Below are 6,841 nucleotides of genomic sequence, written 5' to 3' on the forward strand. Positions count from 1 at the left end.
ATTAACATTTTCATATCCGCAATAATTTTTCGCAAGTTTTTAAGTTCTTCATACAATTCTACATAAGCACCATATAATATGTCATATATGGGGGAATCATCAGAATCATAATCCGAATCAAAGTTACTTACCTCACTAGAGTTGCATCACTCACTATTCTCACAAGAATCATGATTTTGCGAAATTATGCATAGTTTGGTTGATTCTTCATCGTCCGAGATGCTTGAAGTGGCTTCATCTTCAAGCACATCTCATACTATGTAGGCTTTCTTTATTTTGATATCCTTTGAATCTTTCTTCTCATTCTCAACCTTCTTGAGATAGATAGGACATGAAAACTTCATGTGTCCTACCTTCCTACACTCATGGCAAGTGATCTTATCCCTTGAGTTCTTGTCCTTCTTGGTTGTGTCTCTTGAATCTCTTCGTTTAAACTTTCTGAATGCTCATTTCTTCTTTAAGAACTTGCTGAATTTATTTACAAGGAGTGCCATAGTTTCATTGTTGATATCAGAAGAATCGGAATCTTTACCATGTGATTTCTCCTCTTGAATTCTCCCATTTGAAGTTATCACCTTGAGGGAAATTCCTTTCTTTTTATTGTCCGATTCTCTGTGAAGTGTTAAACATCCAAGCTCCATCTCATGTTCTTGTAGCTTTCCGAAAAGTGTTGTAAGTGACATTTGATCTATGTCTTTGGATTCCATAATAGCCGTCACTTTTGGTTGCCAAGCCCTATCAAGAAAGCCTAAAACCTTGTTAGTAAGCTCACCATTAGCAAACACTTTATCTAAAGTAACAATATGGTTAACAATATGAGTAAATCTTTTTTGCATCTCATTTATTATTTCATTAGGAAACATACAAAAGAATTCATATTCATTAGTTAAAGCATTCAACCTAGCACACTTACCTTCACTAGTGCCTTCATGGGTTACTTGTAAAGTATCTCACGTTTCTTTGGCACTTTTATATAGTGAAACTCAATAGAATTCATCATAAGAGAGTGTTGAAGTGATGATGTTTTTGGCTTTCAAATTGTGTTGCACTTTTCTCTTTTCATTATCAGTCCATAAACTCTTAGACTTTTCTTCACTTTCACCTTCCACTAAGTGTTGTGGAATATGAGTTCCATTTTGCACGACCTTCCATATATTTGTGTCTATGGCCTCAATGAAAATTGTCATTCTAACTTTACAGTAGGCATATCCCGAATGGAGATTGGTAGAGGATCCTTCACCATCGAATGGATTCGTAGAGCCCATTGTATATATTATCCCTAGGATCTCATGAATATTAGCGATTAAGCTAATATTTATCTGAACTAGCTCTGATGCAACTTGTTGATTAACAATTGCTTTAACTATTACAAGGCCGAACCTAATGTCTATCCTACTATATCCGAAAGACCATATCCCTTGCATGGGGAAAGGAAGATGGACAATGGTCCTATCATCCTCTTCCTGAAGAAGGGACCCATTGTGTGCATTGTGAAGAAGATCTTTCTCCTGATCTTGACACGATCTTGATGAGGACACCAAGATCACAAATAAAAAATGAAGAAGACTTTGATGACAAAGAAGATCAAACTTCAAGGAAAATAGAGTATAAGTCTTCAATATGTGCTTTTATCTTTTAACTCTAAGTATGTTTAGTAAACAATGCTCAAAAGGATATTAAAACTATTTTCAACGAAATTGGAAAACTTTTAGACAATTTAACACAAATTTAAAAATGCTAAGTAACGAGTTACTTGACCTGAGTAACAGGTTACTAGATATAGTTAACAAGTTACTTGAACTATGTAATAGTGAGTAACATGTTGACATAGTGAGTAACATGTTGACTGAGTAAACAGTTACCTAGCAAAAATGATAAAGTGTAACCAATTATTACTCAACAAAAATTTTATGTAATCGATTACACAAAGGTGTAACCGATTACACAGAGTTGTTAAACCATATTTTCAAATCCAAACTAAACAACTTTCATCTAAACATAATGAGTTTCATTCCAATCGTGCCCCAACTTAAATTAAAGGTATATTGACTGGTTGGAAGTCTATTTAAGAGCCTTGGAACACCCATTTTGAAACACATCTTGAACACAAATTTATGCTCAATTTTTCCATACAATTTTTTGCACTTTCATACAACTTTTGTTCTTAACTTTTAGATTTTTCTGAAGTTGTTTTGAATGCATGTTCTAAAGTTTTCCAAACTTAAACACTTCTAAGAGCATTGTATACTAGGTGTATTCAGATCAAGAGGATTGCAAGTTATAGAATTTTTATATCTTGTAAAGGCAATCCTTGCCCTAGAAATTTTCTTCAATCCTGTTGTAAAACTTGTCATCACAAGGTGCAGTGAAAAGGGGAATATAGTACTTAGAAAGGTTGTTTTCCACGGGTGTGAGGTATTAGTGAGTGTGTAAGGCACAAGGAGTCTCGTGGAGAGAAATTGTAATTAAAACTCATAATATCTAGTAAAGAAATCTTTTGTGCTGCAAGAGTACTAGACGTAGCCTTCGGTAGACCAGAAGGTGAACCAGTATAAATGTGTGTACATTCTCTCTTGTCTCTACTATTTCATGTTTGTTACAAGTTTTACTTTGTGATTTTTTCTGTACTATTTCCACTACAACACATTCTAATTTTATAAGCAAAAAATTGGCCAATACGCTTAATAACTAATCCCCCCTACCTCTCTTAGTTGTCATCTCCTAATTACAAATGACACCAAAGCTTATTTTGAGTAAGTTACTCCCAAAGATCTTTAACATTTGATGGCCTCTAAGTCTTTTATAGGAGAAGATTATGATATTAATAGACCTCTAATTTTTATTGGAGAACATTATGTACTCTGGAAAATCAGAATGAGAATCTTCATAGAATCCATAGACTTAGATATATGGGACTCAATAGAATAAGGTTCATTCATAACATGCATGGTTATTAATGGGGTTAAACAACCAAAACCAAAATATTCATGGACTAATGAATAGAAAAATAGAGTCCAATATTCCTTAAAGTAAAAACATTCTTAAATCGGGTCTAGGAGAAAAAGATTTATTTGGAGTGTCAATTTTCAAATTGTCAAAAGAAATTTGAGACACTCTAGAAAGGATACATGAAATTGAAGAAGTATCAAGGCCAACAACAAATAGTGAAGCATCAACATCAATGCAAGACTCCACATGCTCTATATGCAGAAAACCAAATCCTGTTAAATGTGTTTGTCCAACCTTACAAAAGCAACATACTTTCAAATGAATGAAGGAGAAGAAGTGCCAAAAAATATATGTCATATCAGAAGACAATGATTCTAGTTCAGATGTTGATATCAAAATTAAGAGCAAACATATATTTCCTTGATGGCTTCACACAAATCCAACAAAGATTACGAGGTTAGTAACTTTGAACCAAATGATACATTTTCATATGATGAGTTAGATAATACTTTTTGTGAATTGCATGAAGAATATGTTAGACTCTCTAGAACATGCATCAAACAGAAAAATACAATAGAACTTCTTAAGAGTCATAACAAAATTTTACAAAAGGATTTGGATATCTTAAAATCCGAATCAAATGACAATTGCATGGTCAAAAGTGTATATCTCTTGAATTGAAGATAAATGTTTTAAATCAAGAGATAGTTAATTTCAAAGAAAGTACACACAAGTTAGAAAACTTGTTAAGCAATGAAATATATGCAAATATTTGTAGCATATTAGGCTACTCTTTTAAAAGATATACAAGTAGAGTAAAGAAAACCATTTTTAAAAATTCAAGTATTTCATGTAAGCATGATCTTGGTAAAAAAATTTATGATAAGAAATATTTCTCTATTCCTAAATGGAAAATGGAAAATCCATAAACCTACATGTTTTTATTGAAATTCAATGGACATACTTCTAACACATGTTTTATTAGAAAATATGCTATAACCAATGGTCAACTTAAATGGGTTGAAAAATGTGTTAACCCCGTAGGACCCAAATCACATTGGTTACCTATAAATTCTTTTTAATTAGTTTTGCAGGAGTGCTTAAAAGCCATAAGCAAAAATGTGACATCATGACAGCGGCTGTTCAAGGTACATAACACGAGATGATCTGAAATGTTACAATGATCTCCAATATACAAAGGCCTTCTTACCTATGCAGAGAACATCAAAATAAAAATCATTGGTATAGGTAACATTTTTATTGTCTTTAAATATAAGGCCTATTATGACCATCTAACGAGCTTTTTACTTGATAAAACTGTACCAACGGAAAGGTTGACACTATATTATTTATTAAGAAAATATATCACCATATTCTACTTGTTCAAATCTACGTTGATGATATTATTTTCGATTCTACTAATGATCTTTTGTGTAGTGATTTTGGTAAAATAATGCAAATGGAATTTGAGATATCCATGACGGGAAAGTTTAATTAATTTCTTGGTCTTCAAATTAAACAACTCCAGGATGATATTTTAATGAGTCAGCCTAATATTGTAGAGATTTGCTGAAACACTTTGAAATGGATGACTACAAACCAATTGCCACTCTTATGGGTTCTAGAACATACATTGATACGACGAGGCTGGAAAATGTATCGACATCTCTAAGTATCAAGGTATGCACTAGTCTCATGGTCTTGTAAGAAGAAATTTTGTGTTGCTCTAAGTACTACTGAGTCATAATACATAGTAGCAGGTAGTCGTTGTGCCCAAGTATTGTGGCTCAAACAACAATTACAAGATAATGGTTTGGACTTAGGATGCATTCCATTGAAATGTGTTAATACTAGTGCTATAAACCTCACAAAGAATCTGATGATGCATTCTTGAACCAAACATAAAGATATAAGGCATCACTTCCTTAAGGACCATGTCCAAAAGAAAGATGTACTCTTGGAATTTGTTGATAGACATGACCAATTAGCAAACATCTTCACTAAACCTTTGGCTAAAGAACTATTTTATAAGACTATACAAGAATTAGGCATACTTGATTAAGCTTACTTGTCCTAAACATGTGTATATGTTTGCTTCATTATGTTTATCTCATGCCTACTTGTGCTTGTACTTGTTTAAATTTGCTTAAATTTTATGTTTTTGGGGTATGTATTCGATTACTTCACTTGATTAACCAATTACCAAGCATCAGATAACCTGAATGTTTCAAAAATTGGAGACTGTAACCGATTACATCATTGAATTATCGGTTATTATGAAATAGTAAGGAATAGTAATCTATTACACTTGAGAGTAACTGATTACATTGTGTTGAATTTCTGAGAACTTGACGATTTTACTTTATGTAACTGATTACTCTACTTTGAGTAACCGATTACACTATGTTGTATTTGTTAGGTATCAGTGGTTAAAATACACCTAGAAGGGGGGGTTGAATAGGTGTAGCGGTTAGAATATCCGCTTTTCGAAAACAACACTTAATGCTGAATTAACCCCAGATTAATCGATTAACGGAATATAGATAATCGATTAACGCAATTGACTTAATGGATTAAAACAGAACAGCAAGCTCAAACAAATTCGGTTTCTTGCACGACAATTAACTGATATTGAAATGAATACACAGAGCTTACAATTTTATCAGAGTATTAACAGTATAGCACAGAAACAGAATATAGCAATTAAATCTACTATACAAGTTAACCGATTAAATGCAATAAAGAGAGAAAGAGAGACAGAAAAAAATCCTACAACACGATTTTTATCCTGGTTCGTTTGCGTGTCCACTTGCAAACTACATCCAGGCCTCCCGGCTGATCTGGGAGATTTTCTTCACTATAATTGAAACAATGTTTTACAAGCACTTCTTCCAATTACAACACTTAGACATTCACAAGAAAATAAAGAACCTTATTCTATGGTTTGACTCCCTTCCTACCGACAAAGAAAACCTTTCTTTCGGCGTAGCCCCAGCCAAGAACCTTGTTCTTTCCTTATCAAGAACTCTAAGCAATATGAAGATACAACTCAATCTCTTAGGTGGTACGACACCTCGAGATTCCCAATGTTACAAAGATTTTTCACAACAAAACTATAGAGTAAACTCAAGCAATTACAAAGCTCATATTTGACAAATAAGACTTTACTCTAAACACCTAACACAAATCTCATGTAATATGACAATGTATTAGTTGAAAAACAGAATTTACAGAATGCAAAAACTTCACAAAAGCATCAATGAATGCATGAACATGTGAGATGAAATGATGAGAAATATATCATGAAATGCCACTCAATCCTAAAGCATAGAATTCTCTCCTTTCTAAACTCACAAATGCAATATCAACTAGATGCAACAATTATCACGAAATATGCTCTAACTCTCTAAGAAATGCAACATGCAAGTTATAACATCAGTTCTGAAAACGCAGTTTATAAAGAATCAGTTCTGAACCCCAGTTAATCGATTAAAGCCTTGGTTAATCGATTAACGTTGTTAAAAAACGTAACTGATTCTGTTTTCCAAGTTTTTCAGTTTCAACAGCTTTTCAAAAAGTTAGGTTAATCGATTAACTTATGCCTTAATCGATTAACAACATATTTTCTTATGTATTTTCAATTACAAAAACTCAAATATGTTATGCACTTGATTCATACATGTTTAACACTAAGTTTATGCCTAGGATGCACAGATACATGTATTTATGTGATGCATAAACATATTATAAATGACATATCTCAAAGATGAAATGATTTAAAGTTTTATGCATATGAGACATGTGTTAAGGTTACCTAAGCTTGAGACTCCACCTAAACTAGTCTCGAGTCTAAGTCTAGTACCAATCAAAAGACTTAAGCATGTTGATTTGT

General features: G+C 32.7%; 1 protein-coding gene across 1 annotated transcript in view; it reads right to left on the bottom strand.

Moving 5' to 3' along the window:
• The window catches only part of LOC109332341 (myb family transcription factor EFM-like), a 23,135-nt gene continuing 17,964 nt past the window's right edge, over positions 1,671 to 6,841 (bottom strand). Inside the window, exon 8 of the mRNA XM_019567294.1 lies at positions 1,671 to 1,682. The gene's annotated coding sequence lies outside the window, so the exon portion shown is untranslated. The remainder of the gene's footprint in view (positions 1,683 to 6,841) is intronic.

This window comes from Lupinus angustifolius, chromosome LG18, assembly GCF_001865875.1.
Source record: "Lupinus angustifolius cultivar Tanjil chromosome LG18, LupAngTanjil_v1.0, whole genome shotgun sequence".
In the NCBI taxonomy this organism is placed as follows: domain Eukaryota; kingdom Viridiplantae; phylum Streptophyta; class Magnoliopsida; order Fabales; family Fabaceae; genus Lupinus; species Lupinus angustifolius.